The 19,127-nt window shown below is 35.4% G+C and overlaps 1 non-coding gene across 1 annotated transcript; it reads left to right on the plus strand.

The window, feature by feature from the left end:
- The first annotated feature begins 12,176 nt into the window (after window positions 1–12,176).
- Window positions 12,177–12,284, plus strand: LOC112499139 (small nucleolar RNA R71). Its single transcript, XR_003066662.1, has one exon. It is a non-coding gene; the product is annotated as a small nucleolar RNA R71 (small nucleolar RNA).
- Window positions 12,285–19,127: the final 6,843 nt, after the last annotated feature.

The raw sequence follows: 19,127 nt of genomic DNA on the forward strand, positions 1-19,127 counted from the left end.
GTGCACGAAGGATTGTTTCTTGTTTGTACCACAGATATTGATAACTATAATATCTTCGAATCTATGTTGGACCCTTCGAAGGATTAATCATCTATACCGCTCGGAGGGGAGAGAGATATCAAAATATTCGTAAAAGTGAGAAGAAAATGCAGAAGAATTTTTAATGATGTCATAATTCTATATTCACCGGAATTGTGTGTATATATATATATACACACACGATACATATTTCATGTTAAACAATATTACCATAAAGGATTTTAGGACAAATAGGTAAGTGAACTGCTGCTCTCACATCTATTGAAATATGAGAACTCAATTTCTCCCTCAATTAAAGAATGATTGAGTGGAGAAAATTTGCAGTCTTTCTCCTTTACGAAATGTGAGTGCAGTAGGCATTCTTTAAATATTAGTAAGGATAGAAAATCTAAGTAGTGCTCTTTAAGATTTAATGTAAACTAATAGAAGACTGTAGTTGTTTGATTGTAAATATCAATAGTTATCTAATGTAATATCAATTGTAAATATCTGATATAATATCAATTGTATTATAGTATTAAAAAAAAAAAGAGACACATAGGGAAGAATAAATTACGAAGGTTACACTTAAAAAAAATGATAAATATCTTCAAACACCTCGCTAATTAATTCGGTAAAACAGAGTCTCTTTAGACCCAAAATAGGAGATATGGGGTGATAGAATATTGAAAGAGTGAGGGTTGTCATTCTAGATAGAGTTTTGTGCATTTTATAAATTAGAAAAACTCTATTTGAAATGGAAATACCAAGCAAAATCTTAACACAAACCATAAGTATGCAACAAGACCATGCTCAAATCAGAATGACAAAAATAGTTGCTTCAACTTAAATGAAAACAACTCTAATCCATATATAAAAGCCTAAAGAAAGAACTCTAGTTGACCAAGCCCTTCATCTAGTTGATTATAATTGACCAAAATCACAATTTTTAGTACACTTTAGTTTGGTATATACCTATATCATATTTTTGGTAATCTACAATGGTCATATCCTTCCTTACTAGTAAATACCTCCTTATATTAAGCTTAAACATATCCCTTGGCCTTGAGTTTGAGAAAACTCTACTTTCATTTCTCTCATTCTCCCTAAAACTCGATAGTTTCTTTGTTATTGTTATTATTAAGTTTTGAGCTAATTTCTTGTATCAAAATAACCATTGGTGTTCAAGCAGGATACTTAAGGTGTGGACATAGGCAGGATTGGTGAACTATTAAATATGGCTCATATTCCTACTCTCCTTCTTCCTTCTCTCTTTTCAATTTATATAGAAGTTCATAAGTCTAACTTACACTAAAAGTCAGCTCATGAGTTGAGGATTGTCTCATGCTTATATTGTTAGTCTAGTAAATATTCTTAGCTGATGTGGGATAGACTAGTCGTTTTGACTTGGTCGTTGTCACGTGGAAAGATAGTGCGAGCCTACTCATACACGAGTCTAACTTTGATATATGATAGATGTTAAGAACTAATAAAGTTCACTCATATTAATTCTTGATGGCTCAAAGGCCTTTTTATATAAGAATTTCAAAAACATAAAAGGAAAATAATTAGATATTCTAAACGAGGGATTCATCTTCGAAATCATGCATAATCATCTTGATGCTTTCTATTTGTGTATGATATAACAGCCTTGATTATTGTCATAAGTGTACGTCATAAAGGTCTTGATCCTTGTCATATGCACCGCATCACATTATGGTTTTGATTCTTATTATGTATGCACTAACACGATGTGATTCTTATCACTATACATGTTCTTCAATCTTTATTTTCCTGCCCTTTATTTTTAAGTTGTTTTCTATTACTTTTTGACATTGTTTATATATTCTTGAAATTCGTTTGGTAAAATATGCCTAATTATCTAATAATTAAAAGGGCATTTGGGTAGTTTTAGTTGTATGTAGAGAAAATTTGATGTTGAAGAGGAACAAAAATTAAGGATTTTTTTAAGGGTGGGCTTTTATTTTTTGCCCAATTGATATTGTATACAAACTTGCTAGGAATTTAAATAAAGTGTTGTATATATATATATATTGAGTGCTGGAGAATGTATATTTATAAAAGGTAAAATTGTCTGCTTACACTCCAAGTCTCATTAACATTGCTACTTTTATGTATTTAAATCCTTTAAACTCTGATTGTGTGTGTTTTGTTATAATTTGAGTATTTTGTGTATTTTATAGTTGTTGATAAATTTTATAATCAATTGCTACTAATGCCAATGTGCAAGTATACACAACAAGTAATAAAGTGATGAATATTCAAGATCGTCTCCACATGGATTGATGTTACTCGAAATGCTATAGCAATCACAATAGTGCAGACCAACTTAAGTCCGAAGTTAACAAACATAAAATGAGTTATATTGTAATTGATGATTGTGAGAGAATAAAGTAAAACAATACCGTAATGAAATAAACTAAATTAAATGTGTCTAAGATCCAATTAAGATTATGGTAGTTGAATGATCAAACTCTCCTTATGCGCTGACTGTTTTTCATCAAGTTAACTCCGGTTGTTACGGCAAGTGCTGCAGCACTGGGCAGAATTAATCTGCATCCTCAACTATCCCATATTGGAACTCTCATACCCTTAAATACACTAGCAATGACCAGTTGCTAATCTACTCATGATATGACTTTATGACCCTTTTAGTCTCTTCACCCTACAAGGTGATCACCTATGTCTAGTGTGTCACAAATCTTAACTTCAAGTATTGCCCTTATGGGATTCAAGATAACTTAATCCAGGAAACTTAACTTAAGATCAAGTAATACTCTAATAATATCTACTAAGACATGTCATTTTGCTGCTCTATCTTAACTGGAACTATTAAATGAGTGGTCAACCGAAATAACAGTTATATTAATAATAACTACTAGAGTAAAGTGCTACAACAATGACATAACAATACATAAGAACAGTCAAGAACCCATTGGATTGTTTGTCACTCAACTACAAGCAAATCTAGTTCATATTCTGAATGAGAAAAATAAACATAAATTTATTGTTCACGGGATACATCCGAACAATCAAAGAAAGAAGAAAAGTAAAAGTTAAGAACAGTAAAAAGCAAATCCAAATAACTCTGCTGGAAGTCTCAATTTTGCTAAAGCCATCTCCTTTTGTTTCGATCTTCTTCTCCTCTTTTCTCTAATGTATTAATGATAATCCCTTTGCCGCCTTTCTATGTGGTACGCGCCCCCCTTTTATACTACAAAGTAGGGTAAACAAAAGTCCGTGAGCGTGCATGAGTTAAATTAGGAAACATGCAGATCGCGATTCTGCAGTTGGTCCGCGCCTAAGTTTTCTCCCTCATTGCTCCCAGATTGCTACAGCACTGGTTGCTCTAACAACAGCTACAACATTGCACTGTTCCCGATTGTGCTTTACTTCTTTTGTAGCCATCTTCTTTCCTCCTCTTGCTAATCTAATGTCTCAGCATCCCTTCCTGAATTAAGACTTTTTGAAAACCTGCAATTATGCACCTGTTTTGAGCACAAATTACTTTGATTCAAGCAAAACTTATTAAAACTCAACTAAAATGAATGTTTTTGCAAAATATAACCAAAATGTAATAAAAACACCTTATTTGTTCTCTAAGTATCTTGATTTAAGTCTAGAATTGATGTAATAACTTTCATTTCATAGAGTTATCACACCCCCAAACTTAAACCATTACTTGTCCTAAAGTAATGACAACATACTAACACTTTACGCAAACAATCATGCAACACAACTTTAGCTCTTTTATTAAATTTGCAAGGATTCTTCCACCTTCAGATCACAATCCCAATCATGCAAAGTGACCATAGTAAATCAGTTCTAGACTTAAGCTTCTTTCTGTCCATAGTGTGTGTGTGCTACTTTGATTGAATTCCAGAGATGCTATAACATTACCAAGAGATTGCATGTAAGTCAGCAGTAACAAAATTTCATTCATATATGGGGTAGCATAATTTTCACATACTCAAACTGTGATGATTTTAAGATTGAAAATTGGAGAGTATTCAACCTCCTCACTGCAACATTTATTTTTCATGTGAATGTTAATCAATTGTAATGATGACACCTAATTACTCAAACCATGCCCAAGTCAGGGTTGTTGTACCAATATTTGCAATATAATCTTACCTAGAGATATCTTTTACTCAAGGCTGAACATGAGGCTCATGAACAGACCTGGCTACTCAATGCCTTAGACATAAGACTTCTTCTTTTTTTTTTTTAAATGCTACAGCAGTGCTCATAACTCTTGCTACATTTGAACACAATTCTGCATATGGGGTACATACTCAGATATGGTTACTCAGCAACTTGAGCCATTAGAACAGAGTTTATTTCATAGATATCACAGTCGATCAAACTTGCTTTCCCCCCCAAACTTAAGATATTTTCTATTCTTTTGGCTCTGCTCTAGCAGTCTCATACAATTCAACCAAAGTCTAAGTGTCGGGACAAAATTTCAACCTCCATCTATAACTATCTCTACTTGGCATTCTTATAAATACTGAATAACACTCAATTTATCTTCATTAGGTTTTCAAATCCATATACAAATATTAGATAACAGAGCTTCATACAACACACAAACATAAACCCATGCACTCAGAAACACAACACCCCCAAACTTGAGAATTGCTGTGTCCTCACAAGTATACATAACAAAGTCACACAAGTTGACAAGGACATAGAATACCTTAGAAAATACCACACAAATGGAAAAACAGAATGAAAGAAAAGTTTTTTTTATTTAACATGAAATAAATTGACTAGCAAGGAGGGAATACTTCCCTGTGGCTGGTATTGCTGCAATATGACGAGCGGACATCAGCACTTCTTGGATGCACTGCGCAGCTTATCCTTTGGTGAAACTTGTGGGGAAGTAGCTGACAACGTCTTTGTCTTTTTCTTCATGGGGCTGGTGAGAGGAGTTGTGGCTGGGGTAGCTTGCGTGATTGCCATTGATATGGTCTGTTTTGTTTATGTCGAGGCTGCTGCAGCAATGCCTCTAGACGTACTGCCCTTTCTTTTGCTGGATTATCGCGGATTGGTACGAAAAGATTGGCTAGGAGTTTGCTGTGGAGGAGTTAGAGTGGATGCATTAGCTGCCTGGCCCTCAGCTGTGATGGCGGCAATGATATCAAGTAGTTGCTTGGCTTCTGCAGTTGTAGGCGTAACTCTGGTTGCTGCAGCAGCCAACTCTGTGTCGACTTGCTCCATTTTATCTTCAAAGGCTGGAGGTGTTGCTATTTTTACCTTGCCCTTGCCTTGCTTGCAAGGACTGGAATAGCGGTTTCTTCTTCAGGGTCCTCTTCTTCCTCTTCTTGAATAATGTGCCTTTTCCTGATTTTGGAATGGGTCTGGATGGAGGGTTCCTCACGTTCTTTTTCAAAGTCGTCATCTGCCTCTGTGGGTGAGCTGTCAGTCGCAGACTTGTCACCTTCTTCCTCAGATTGATCAGATAGGTCAGCATCTTCTGATTTTACCTCTACTTGTGGTTCGGTTGCAGCTTCTGCTTCTGGTTCATCTGTGGCAGTGGCTTCTTCATTGGCTTCTGCTGGAGCACCTGTGGTATTGGTGTTAAAATTGTACTGCTGGAGTAATGAATCAGGGAAGTTCCGGTGAGTGCTTTTCATGTAAAGAGCAAATTGGTGTAGTTAGTTGTTCAGGTGTTGTAGATAGCTCCAAAATTGATCGTTTTCCCTCTACTGAGCCTCAGCACATTGAGTTATATTGGTGCTTAGCCCCTGGATTGTTTGTTCTAAACCAATAGCTCGTCTTGCTCCTGTTACAGCAGCTGGTTCAGTTGTTGTTCTAACACTCTCACCAGTAACTCTTCAATGGTACGTGCTGTAAAGGCACCATCATTCTTGACATGTTCATCTTTTGCGTCAAGACGAACACCGGATACGACACAAATACTGGTGATGAGTGAAAGAAATAGCAAGGCAGCAGTTTTGTGGGTCTTTACTGCACAATCTCTGATTTTTTTTTCGATTATGCTACCCACATCTATGGGAAGCCCTCAAACAATGACATATAACAAAACCAACCTTTCTTGTGAAACCGTAGTAGTGTGAGTGGTTGGCATAAGCCTAGATTTCAGAAATTTCACCCACACCTTAGCAATACGTTTCAAATCTATCCTATTAACTACACGCCCTTCCTCATTAGCCCATGATGCTCCTTCTATTGTAAGAGTTGTGAAGATGGTGTTCCATTTTTTCTGGGTCAATTTATCAAGCAACTTGGCATACTCACAATTAATTTCCGCAGGTAAATTATAAAAAGCATTTATAACGCGGGAGTCTAATGGAACAAGTGTGTTTCTTACCAAAATGTGTGCTGATCAAGGCTTACCAAATTGGCATAAAATTCCTTGACTACTGGTAGCACAGGATCTCGAGGGTGGTTGCAAAACTCTAACCATCCATGCTTTTCTGCAGCATTGTGTATTGTTTGCACAATTCCGGTGAGTTGTTCTGGAAATTGAAACCCTTTTTCTTCCAAAATCGTTCGCGGCTCAATGAATTCTTCATATTTTTCTTCGGCGTGGTAAATTTGGAAGCGTGAAGGATCTTTGAGTCGGCTGGCTGTTTTCTTATACCTTGGCATGGCTATAGCAGTAACAAAGTGAGGATAATGTCCCTGAGAGTAAAAAGAGAAGATGAAGGTAAGAATTATTAGAGTTGTGCTTGCGAAAGAGAGGGGGAATAGTGCCGTAGGTCACTACACACAGTGATTCCCTTTTATAGTTGAATTTAAATGAAGATAAATCCGGTAAATAAAGATAAATTAGGAAGAGAATATTTTGAATATAATGAGTATATCCCAAAAACATAGGCCATCGAAATTAATGCATTAATTTTGGAGATTTTTTCTCAATTGCTATCCAAATCCATGCAGCCATCTGTCATGATTTATCTCCAACGGTAAGTGAGAGGCTCCAATTTTAATTTACTGTAACGGTAATATTGGTTGCTGTAGCACCCATTTGCTTGCTCTAGCAACGGTCATATACTCCACTCCAATACCCTCTGACACGTGGCTTGCCTCTGCACTCTGTCACCATACAACCCCACTTGTCAAAATGGAAATCAAATGCCACTCATACTTATCACAAAAACTAAAACCAATTCTAAAAATAATTAAAAATAAAGAGATCAAATGATAGCAAAAGTAAAGAATGCAATAATGTGAAAAGATAAAACTAAATAACTTGAATTGAAGAACAAAATTAAATAAAATGGAAGAGAGGGAGAGCCGTCAACAAAACCAAAGAGGATCAAACTTAGTTTGAGGTGGCTCTCTCCACAATGGGCTGCCTCCCATTGAGCACTTGATTTAAGGTCCTTCAGCCTGACCTTCTTTCACTGCTCAATAGCTGGGTTCTTTAAGGAGTAAAACCTCATTTGAACAATCTACCGCTGGGTGTATGTAATGCTTAACCCTGTGTCCATTAACTTTAAATTCGTGACCTGTTTGTTCATCTAGAAGATCAATAGCTCCATGAGGATAAAATTTTAACAGCCTAAAAGGTCCAGACCATCGTGATTTTAGCTTTTTTAGAAATAATCTTAGTCTTGTATTGTGGAGCAGCACTAGTTGACCAGGGCTGAATTGCCTATTTTGAATATGCTTGTCATGCCAGTGTTTTGTCCTCTCTTTATAGATTCTCGCATTTTCATATGAAAATAGCCTTAATTCGTCAAGCTCACAAAGTTGAAGCTTTCTTTGCTCTGGTGCAGCATGAATATCCCAATTTAATTTCTTCAGTGCCCAGTGTGCTTTATGCTCTAGCTCTAGTGGCAAGTGACAAGCCTTTCCATAAACAATTCGGTAAGGAGACATGCCTAGTGGAGTTTTGTATGCTGTTCTGTATGCCCATAGGGAGTCATGTAATTGCGACGACCAATCCTTCCTTGTTGGGTTTACCACTTTTTCTAAGATCTTTTTAATTTCTCTATTGGACACTTCGGCCTGACCATTGGATTGAAGGTGATATGCTATTGCTACCTTGTGTCTGACTCCATATTTTACCATAACTGCAGCAAAGACTTTGTTGCAAAAATGAGTACCCTCATCACTAATAATTGCTCTAGGAGTGCCAAACCTGGAGAAAATGTTTTTTTGAAGAAAAGCCACCACTGTTTTAGCATCATTGGTAGGAAATGCTGCAGTTTCTACCCACTTGGAGACATAATCCACAACAACAATGATATATAAGTTCCCAAAGAATGGTGGGAAAGGTCCCATGAAATCTATTCCCTAGACATAAAAAACTTCCACTTCCAGAATGTTAGTCAATGGCATTTTATGTTTTTTAGTTATGTTCCCTGTCCTTTGACACATGTCATAACATTTAACAAATTTATAAGCATCTTTAAAAATAGTAGGCTAGTAATAACCTGATTGTAAAACTTTAGCAGCTGTTCTGTGACCACCAAAATGTCCTCCATATGCTGCAGCATGGCATGACTCCAGTATGTGGGGGATTTCTCCTTCTGAAGCACATCTTCGTATTACTTGATCTGAGCATAACTTATATAAATGTGGATCATCCTACTGATAATTTCTGACATCATGAAGAAAATTTTTTTTTCTCCTGAAACTTCATCTCATGTGGTAGCATCCCACTTACTAAATAGTTAGCAAAATCTGCATACCATGGAGATCCTGACTGCTGTAACATCTGTGCTTGCTGTACTACCAACAGTTGTTCATCAAGAAAAGTTTCAGTGATGTCCTTCCTTGTCAATGTACTAGTGTCTGCTTCCAGCCGTGACAGGTGGTCTACTACTTGATTCTTAGTCCATTTTCTATCTTTAATTTCCAGATCAAATTCTTGAAGCAATAAGATCTATCTGATTAATCTTGGTTTGGCATCCTTATTTGAAATTAAGTATTTGATGGCTGCATGGTCTGTGTATACAGTCACTTTAGTACCCACCAAGTAAGCTCTGAATTTGTCAAAAGTAAATACTACTGCTAACAACTCTTTCTCTGTAGTGATGTAATTGATCTGAGTTTGAGTAAGAGTTTTGCTTGCATAGTATATGGAGTGAAAAACCTTATCCTTTCTTTGCCCTAATACTGCTCCCACAGAATGATCACTAGCATCACACATCAGTTCAAATGGTAGAGTCCAGTCTGGAGATATAACTACTGGTGCAGTGATCAGAGCTTTCTTTAATTCTCTAAATGCTTGAAGACAATCTTTGTCAAAGTGAAAGGGCTTGTCATGTTCCAGCAATGAGCATAATGGTTTAGCTACCTTGGAAAAATCCTTAATGAATCTTCTGTAAAATCCAGCATGACTCAAAAAACTCCTAATACCCTTTATTGAAGTGGGGGGGGGGGTGGCAGTTTATCTATTACCTCTATCTTGACTTTATCTACCTCAACGCCTTTCTTAGACACCTTATGACCCAACACTATTCATTCTTGCACCATAAAATGACACTTTCCCCAATTGAGTACTAAGTTAGTCATCTCACATCTTTTAAGAACTTCTTCTAAGTTGTGTAAACAATCATTGTATGTCTCTCCAAAAATTGAGAAATCATCCATGAAAACTTCTAAAGTCTGTTCTACCATATCCGAAAAAATAGACATCATGCATCTCTGAAAAGTTGCTGGAGCATTGCACAACCCAAATGGCATTCTTCTGAAGGCAAATGTTCCATAAGGACAGGTAAATATGGTCTTCTCCTGGTCCTCTGGAGCTATAGCAATCTGGTTGTAGCCTGAATACCCATCTAGGTAGCAATAATATTATTTTCCAACAAGTCTGTCTAACATCTGATCTATGAATGAGAATGGGAAGTGATCTTTCCTTGTGGCTTTGTTAAGCTTTCTGTTATCCATACATACTCTCCATCCAGTCACTGTCCTTGTAGGAATAAGTTCGTCCCTCTCATTAGGAATAAGTTCGTCCCTCTCATTAGCTATCACTGTTATCCCTCCCTTCTTTGGAACACATTGAACATGGCTCACCCACGAACTGTCTGATATTAGATATATGATTCCAGCATCCAACCATTTGATGATTTCCTTTTTCACCACTTTTTTCATAATAAGGTTTAACCTTCTCTGATACTCCACCGAATTGTTGTGGCAATCTTCTAACCGGATTTTATGCATGCATATTCATGGGCTTATCCCCCTGATGTCTGCTATGGTCCATCCAATTACTCTTCTGTATCTTCCAAGCAAATCTACTGGATTCTGTTCTTGACCTGCATTTAAGGTAGAGGAAATGATTACAGGGAGTGTGTTGTTTTGACCAAGATAAACATATTTCAAATGTGAAGGTAACAATTTTAATTTAAGACTATGAGGTGATTCAATAAATGGTAAAGTTGTTTTTACTTCCTTGTCTGAAAGATTTAGATGCTTAGTAAACCTATTGTGCCTATCAGATTGCTTTTCTTCATTCCAATCTATCTGGTTTGTTGCAACATCTTCCTCTTCTAAATCTTCAAAAGTGGTGATTTTGTTGATCTCATTACTGCAGCATCTGTCAATTCTGTCTGCTACAACAAAATCCACGACACTTAGGAAATTGTAATTTTCTACTTTATTAGGGTTATTCATAGCCTCTAGTACAATGAAGTCTACTGGGAAGATGAATTTGTCAACCTTCACCAGTACATCCTCAATTTTCCTTCAGGGTATGCATGAGATATGTCAACCAATTGGAGAGTGACTATTGTTGGTCTACATTCCCCCATTTCCAGCTACTTAAATACAAAGAATGGCATCAGATTAATACTGGCTCCCAAGTCACAAAGTGCTCTGCAAGTGTACCTAGTTCTTATAGAGTATGGTATTGTAAAACTTCCTGGATCCTTCACTTTTGTAGGAATCTTACTTTGGAGCATATGACTGCTTTCCTGTGTTAAATCAACAGTTTCAAATTCTCCCAGCCTTCTATTTTGTGCCAAAATATCTTTTAGAAATTTCACATAATTTGGCATTTGCTCCAAAGCTTCCACAAAAGTTATGTTGATGTGTAACTGCTTCCGCACTTCCAGAAATTTGTTGAACTGCTTGTCTTGTTTTTGCTTTTGGAATCTCTGTGTGAAAGGTGGTGGATGTCTAAACTACTAGGTAGTTCAGGAGGTACCAAACTCTGCTTGTTTGGTTTGGTGTAGGTCATGGCTACTGGTGTTGAAACTTCTTTTTCAGCATGTTCTGGTTGAGTTCCCTCTGAAGTTGCTGTAGCTTGGCCCATGTAACCAGTGTCTTGATGGTTGGGTTGTTGTAACATGCTTCCATTTTGAGGTGGTTTTTGTGATTAATTGAATTCCATCCCATTTTTATTCACATCAACTAGGATATTAACATTCTTTTCAGATCTCAAATTAATTACTTTGTAGTGTTCTTTGCCCTCTCTCCTAGGGTCTTCTGTGTTGCTAGGTAAGCTTCCTTGAGTTCTGCTACTTATTGCTGTGGCAAGTTGTCCTATTTGGTTTTCCAGGTTTCTCAAGGATACAACTTGACTCTGCACAATTGCTTCATTCTTTGTAATGTATTCCTTAATCAGTGCTTCCAGTGTAGTGATTGGATCCTGACTAATATTTTTTTGCCCCTGACTCTGTTGATGGAAACCAGGTGGTTGAGTGTTCCTATTTTGTCCATTTAATGTTGGAGCATTTCGATTCTAACCGTTTCAAGAAAAATTTGGGCGTTGTTTCCAGTCAGGGTTGTAAGTATTTGAATATGGGTTGTTCTGAGGCTGTCGATTGAAATTACCCACATAGTTTACTGAAGCTGGATTTCCAGGATAATTATTAAAGTTATGTTCTTCACCATAGTATACACAAGAAAGTTCAGCAACTTGCTTTACTACTGTTGGAGCAGATGTCATGGCCTTTAACATGTTAGTCAATGAGGTTACTTGTGCTGATAAGGCTGTAATTGCATCTATGTTATGTACCCATGCTGTTCCTCTTACTACTGGTTGCCTAGTTGATGGCCACTGATAATTATTATTGGCAATTCTCTCCAGAATCTCATAAGCTTCAGTGTAAGATTTGGATAACAGGGCTCCATTTACTGATGCATCCACCATTAATCTAGTACTAGGATTCAACCCATTGTAGAAAGTTTCCAATTGAATGCAACAAGGAATGCCATGATGAGGACACCTTCTGAACAGTTCTTTGAATCTTTGCCAAGCCTCATACAAACTTTCATCTTCAAGTTGATGGAAATAAGTAATCTCATTTCGTAATTTTGCATTTTTTGTCGGTGGGAAATATTTCATTAGGAATTTATTAGCCAACTTATTCCATGTAGTGATGGAATCAGATGGTAATCAATTTAACCGTGCTCGTGCTCGATCTGTTAAGGAATAAGGAAAAAGCCTTAGTCTTAAGGCATCTTGTGTTGCTCCAGCAATCTTGAAAGCATCACTCACTTCCAAGAACAACTTAAGATGGAGATGAGGATCTTCATTTGGCAATCCATTGAATTGACCAACTGTCTGCAACATTTGAAACATCACTTGCTTCAATTTAAAGTTTGCGGCTTCTACTTCAGATCTGATTATCCCAGGGTGTACAACTTGAGGAGTTAACACGGCATAATCTCTAATAGCTTTGTCTCTGTCAGAAGCCATGTAAATAATATTATTATTGCCTGGCTGCCTCTCATTACCATGTTCATTCTGTTCTTCTTAAATGTTGACTGGTTGTAAGGGCTCGTGAGGGTCCAAATTTCCCACATCCTGCAAATTATTCATGTCTGAAATAATTTTTGAATTCATTTGTTCTCTTCGCAGTCTCCAAACAGTCATTTCAATCTTAGGATCGAATTGGAATACCACAGATCTATCTTTGCACATGCACATACTGATTTGCCAATAAATAGAATGAATAAAATCAAATTGGAGCTATCAAGATTTACTTCACACTTCAAAAATAAACAATCAATCCCCGGCAACGGTGCCAAAAACTTGTTGATAAATTTTATAATCAATTGCTACTAATGCCAATGTGCAAGTATACACAACAAGTAATAAAGTGATAAATATTCAAGATCGTTATACATAACAAGTAATAAAGTGATGAATATTCAAGATCATCTCCACATGGATTGATGTTACTCGAAATGCTATAACAATCACAATAGTGCAAACCAACTTAAGTCCGAAGTTAACAAACGTAAAATGAGTTCTATTGTAATTGATGATTGTGAGTGAATAAAGTAAAACAATACCGTAATGAAATAAACTAAATTAAATATGTCTAAGATTCAATTGACATTATGGTAGTTGAATGATCAAACTCTCCTTATGGGCTGACTGTTTTTCATCAAGTTAACTCCGGTTGTTACGGCAAGTGCTACAGCACTGGGCATAATTAATCTGCATCCTCAACTGTCGCATATTGGAACTCTCATACCCTTAAATACACTAGCAATGGCCAGTTGCTAATCTACTCATGATATGGCTTTATGACCCTTTTAGTCTCTCCACCCTACAAGGTGATCACCTATGTCTAGTGTGTCACAAATCTTAACTTCAAGTATTGCCCTTATGAGATTCAAGATAACTTAATCTAGGAAATTTAACTTAAGATCAAGTAATACTCTAATAATATCCGCTAAAACATGCCATTTTGCTGCTCTATTTTAACTAGAACTATTAAATGGGTGGTCAACTGAAATAACAGTTATATTAATAATAACTACTAGAGTAAAGTGCTACAGCAATGACATAACAATACATAAGAACAATCAAGAACCCATTGGATTATTTGTCACTTAACTACAAGCAAATCTAGTTCATATTCTGAATGAGAAAAAGAAACATAAATATATTGTTCACGGGAGACATCAGAACAATCAAAGAAAGAAGAAGAGTAAAAGTTGAGAACAACAAAAAGCAAATCCAAATAACTCTGCTGGAATTCTCAATTCTGCTGAAGCCGTCTCCTTTTGTTCCGATCTTCTTCTCCTCGTTTCTCTAATGTATTAATGATAATGCCCTTGCCGCCTTTCTATGTGGTGCACGCCCCCCTTTTATACTGCAAAGTAGGGTAAACAAAAGTCCGTGAGCGTGCATGAGTTAAATTAGGAAGCATGCAGATCGCGATTCTGCAGCTGGTCCGCACCTAAGTTTTCTCTTTCATTGCTCCCAGATTGCTATAGCACTTGTTGCTCTAACAACAGCTACAACACTGAACTATTCTCGATTGTGCTTTACTTATTTTATTACCATCTTATTTCCTCCTCTTGCTAATCTAATGTCTCAGCATCCCTTCCTGAATTAAGACTTTCTGAAAACCTACAATTATGCACCTGTTTTGAGCACAAATTACTTTGATTCAAGCAAAACTTATTAAGACTCAACTAAAATGAATGTTTATGCAAAATATAACCAAAATGTAATAAAAACACCTTATTTGTTCTCTAAGTGATCTTGATTTAAGTCTAGAATTGATGTAATAACTCTCATTTCATAGAGTTATCAATAGGTATTTAGGTCATTTTACAATTAATGAAAAATCAAATAACAAAACAGATAGTAGCATTTTTGAGCTCAGAATAGCTAAAAACCTTAGGACATGCATAAAGAGCAAAATCATAATTGGCATTAACCAATGACATGGTAGCATTTTATTGCATTGATTGATGATGTGGCAGCATTCTATTGGACCAAAGAAAAAACTTACAATGCATGCAATGTAATGAATCAATGCTAGTTGACTTTTGTATTGACTGATGGACCAAAAATACATGTATGTTACATGTAGTTCACCTAATCACAACCTTGGTGACTTGTTCCATCCAATTAGAGCTTGCCACATGGCGCAATCTAAAGTGTTAGAGTTGTTTTCATCTAATGGTCATGATTTACCTGTTGTATCTATAAATAGAGGACTCCCCTCTCTAATTCAATAGCTTTAAATCCAAATTTGAGCTTCGTTTTTTGTAATTCTCTTTCCATCATGTATTTTCTGCATTTTTAGTATAAAATTACTATTTTACCCCTAGTTCAATATGAGTGGCTAATTTAGCTTCAACTTCAAGTTAAATGTGAAGCTGCAACATAGTCCATGGGTATGTGATAAGTTTATTAACTCTTTCTCTAATTTATATGGATTTTTTTTATTCATCGTTGATAGATAGAGATGGCCAATGGGCCCATGCGTGTTCGTGCCCGTGCCGTGCCGTGCCGTGCCCACTATGTGTTTCTTACTGTGCCTAAATGTTTTCTTAGGTTTGGCCCAGCACACGTGTTGTGCCCATTTGTGCCGTGCCAACACGTGTCGTGTAGTGCCTAAGAAAAAAAACCCAATAAGCTTTTTTCTTTTTTTTAAGAATTTTTTAAGGGCACATACTAACCTAGTGGCATATTTTTTTCAAGTCTATGTTCATTTCTTTGGTCTATGCTTTTATTCAAATTTAATATAATCGAAAATTCAAAATTGAAGTCCATATTTAATAATAATAAACTAATAATAGTAAGAAAATATAATATTAATTACTAAGTTTGACCTTATAGTATTAGAATTTTTTTAATACTTAACAACAACAATAATAATAAATTTTCTTACAGGTTAAGTTAATTGTTAACTTGGACTTACATGGAGTCATAAATCATAATTCACAATAATAGTAATGCATATTTATAAAATCATGATATTTATAATTTTATTAATTAAAATCATGATATCAATTATTTATCTAATAAATTATAAATGTAAATCAGTTATAGATTTTTTAAAACTAATAATTAAATGAATTTAAAAAATTCAATTTCAAGTTATTTGTAAAATCATAAAATTTTAAGTTTACTTTTATTAAACAATAAAATGTGCTTATTGCGTACTTTTTTATCGTGCCGAGCTTAGCCCATCTCTAATCGTGTCGTGCTTTTAAGGCCCAGGTGCCTAAAATTCTAAGCTGAGCACGAGCCACGTGTGTACAGTGCTGTGACACATGCCCTACCGAAACATGCTCGTGTCGTACTGTGCTGTACAGACACGTGTCGTGCCCGTGCCGTGCCACGTGCTGGTCGGCCCATTGGCCATCTCTATGAAATATAAGTGTGCAACACAAGAGGGGGGTGAATTAGTATTTTAAAAATTATCCTAGCAAATCCACACAACAAACAATCTAACTTCTTAATAAAATTGAAAGCAATAAGTTCAATAAAAGCACAATAACAAATGAGTAAGGGAGAAGAAAAACAAACACACGAATTTTTACGCGGTTCGGCAATCCCCACCTACGTCCACGCCTCCAAGCGATCGAAGCTTGAGGATTTCACTATCCGAGCCTTTCCAAGGTTTCAACTGTTTACAATTGACTTCAAGGTGTCAATGAACCTTTACAACAAAGAGATTATCTCCCAATCTCTTAACTCAAGTGTCTCACACACTCAAACACTTACAATTAAGATGAAGAAATGAAAGTTACAACAAAACTCACTCAAAGAGTAGATATTCAAAAATGAAGAACAAGAGATGATTCAATGTGTTTTGTGATTTGCAAATTGAAAGCTTAAGATATCTCGTGTGCTTTTTGTTTATGCTTGCTGGAGGACATGAAAATGAATTGGATTTGAGTTTATATAGTTTGAGCTAAAAAACTAGCCGTTATGCACATTTTGGTCATAACCGGCTTACCGTTTACGGAATCCGGTTAGCCACTTTTATGTTACCGTTAAGGCAAAAATTTGAATTTCAGAATATCCAGTATGTCGCTTGTCAAATCCAGTTAGCCGCTTTTGAAATCCGGATTGCCGCTTGTAAAATTCGGATAGCCGTTTTTGCTCCAGAAGCTTACTGCCCAGAATCCGGATTGCCGTTTACCATATCCGGTTAGCCGCTTGCTACAGTAACTGCTACAGCGAAATATTTTTTAAATTTATAGTTTAACCCCAAACTTTATAAAACTGTATTATGACCCAAAACGTTATGAAAGCTTTCAAATGGGTCCAATTTCAGAATTTCTAAATAATGCTTTGTCAATCCTAAAACTTTATGAAATTATGATTTTACCCAAACTATGTGAAATTATAGAATGACCCAAAATATTTAATTATTTTCAAATAGGTCCAAATCTGAAGTTTTAAAACAATATCAAAGGTTTTAAAATACTTTCATTTTAGTCCAAAATATTTTAATTCCATAACATCATTTTCTTGTTATAAAAGCACAATTCATAAATCTTTGTTTAATCAACACATGTGGTTTATTATCATCAAAATCAATATCTATAGCCATATAGGCTAACACTCTATTGATAGACAATAATAATCTTGTTTAGAATTTACACAGATACTGAATCCCTAATGTAATATCATTACTGTTTGGCACGATGAGTACTTTACACTATATTTATTGCCGAGAAATTCTCCTTTAGTATTAATGGTTCATTTTAACTTAATATTGATAGAGAATGCATCTAAGTTGTTTAGTGGACGGTCTCACTACATTGTTGACAATAGTATTATTATCATTTCGCACAACGTGTACTTTATACCACATTTAACAGAAGATTATTCCCCCCCCCCCCCCCGGCATAATGAGTGTTTAATAACTATTTACCAGAATGAGGACTGTGAGGAGTAAAAGTGTTGAATATAAATCTAAAGACTCAAGTATTTCATTTAAATTGTTTCATCTTTGATTTATTCCTGTGTTAGAGTGTAATTTATGCACTAGTTTTGCATGATTTACTTCCCTTAATATCAATGTTTTGCACTTAATAATAGTGATTTACTTGTGTTTTACTTTTGTAGGTGCAATTTTATTGATTGATGATAAAATTGAGCTATAAGATGATGTTTAAGGATAATTGTTCTCTTGGAGAAATTATGAGCGTCAGAAGAACTTTGTTGATAAGGCGTGGGCGCGTGCTGTCAACTGCAGACCTGCAGTTTTTAGTTTAACGTGTTTTGTATTTTTGGTTACTTTTGTAATTACGAATTTAATATTTCAGATATTAGGATTTTATTTTAAATAGAATTCTAAAAGAGAAGAGAGAGAGAGTATTTAAGGGAGGAATCTATTGTGAAAAAAAGGGATTTGGATTGGAGAAAAAGAAAGAAACCCTAGATCTAATTTTTCTCTTCTCTCTATGAAGAACTAAACTTATTTTTCTGGTTGAAGGATAATGAAGCTTTGATTCATCACTACTGTGAGATCTTTCTTATGCTTTAATTGTTTTATTACTTTTTGGGTATTTGTTTATTCTCTGAATTAGTTTCATGATTATGTTTGTTAATTAGATAATTGGCCACTATTTAATTATCAACTTAATCTATTGTCAATTAAAGGATTCATCGTATGAAGATTTTAATGTTTGTGACAAATAACATAGCAGTGAGTTGTGTTATGAGAATAAACAATCTAATTTAAATGAATCATCATATGTGTTGATTAGGATTTTGGTCTCTCTGGTTTTTCAGGCTGTCAATTGATTAAATCCTATGATCGTATCTAGGGTTGTCTATTGATTAGGGAAATATCCAACGGTCGTACCTTGGTTATCGACTAATTAAGGAGAGATTGGCTATTAGAGGGTCTCAATAGCTATAACCGGTTTATTCATAAGTAATAATAATCTATATTTGAATCAATGATCAGTAGTCGAATCAAGCTGAGTTAATTCCTTCAACCATAGCTTTCTCCAATTTGAATTACAACTTTAATTTGCATTCTTGTTATTTTTAATTTGATTTTTATTATTGTCAACAATTCCCCCATTTTATGTTTTACGTTTCAAAAGGATTTAAATAATTACCGATCTCTGTGGACACGACCCTGCTCAATCACTATACACAATTTATTTAGAGTAGGAATTTATTTTTGTTGGCTTCGACACCCATCATCCTGCCATCTTTTTAATTTAAATCGCAGTATTGCTTAGAATTAGATCTTTGTATATAAACTTGGAAAATTAATCTTACACGTAATTAAATCTTCTTTCTCGTGGGATTGACACTCATCACCATTAATTTATATTACAATGGATTCATGCGCTTACAAGTATAATAAAATTTGTAGAAGTTTTTGGTAGCGTTGCTAGGGAGGTAAGTCATTTTAATTTATAGAGTTAATTTTCTT

This window comes from Citrus sinensis, chromosome 1 (genome assembly GCF_022201045.2).
Source record: "Citrus sinensis cultivar Valencia sweet orange chromosome 1, DVS_A1.0, whole genome shotgun sequence".
NCBI lineage: Eukaryota > Viridiplantae > Streptophyta > Magnoliopsida > Sapindales > Rutaceae > Citrus > Citrus sinensis.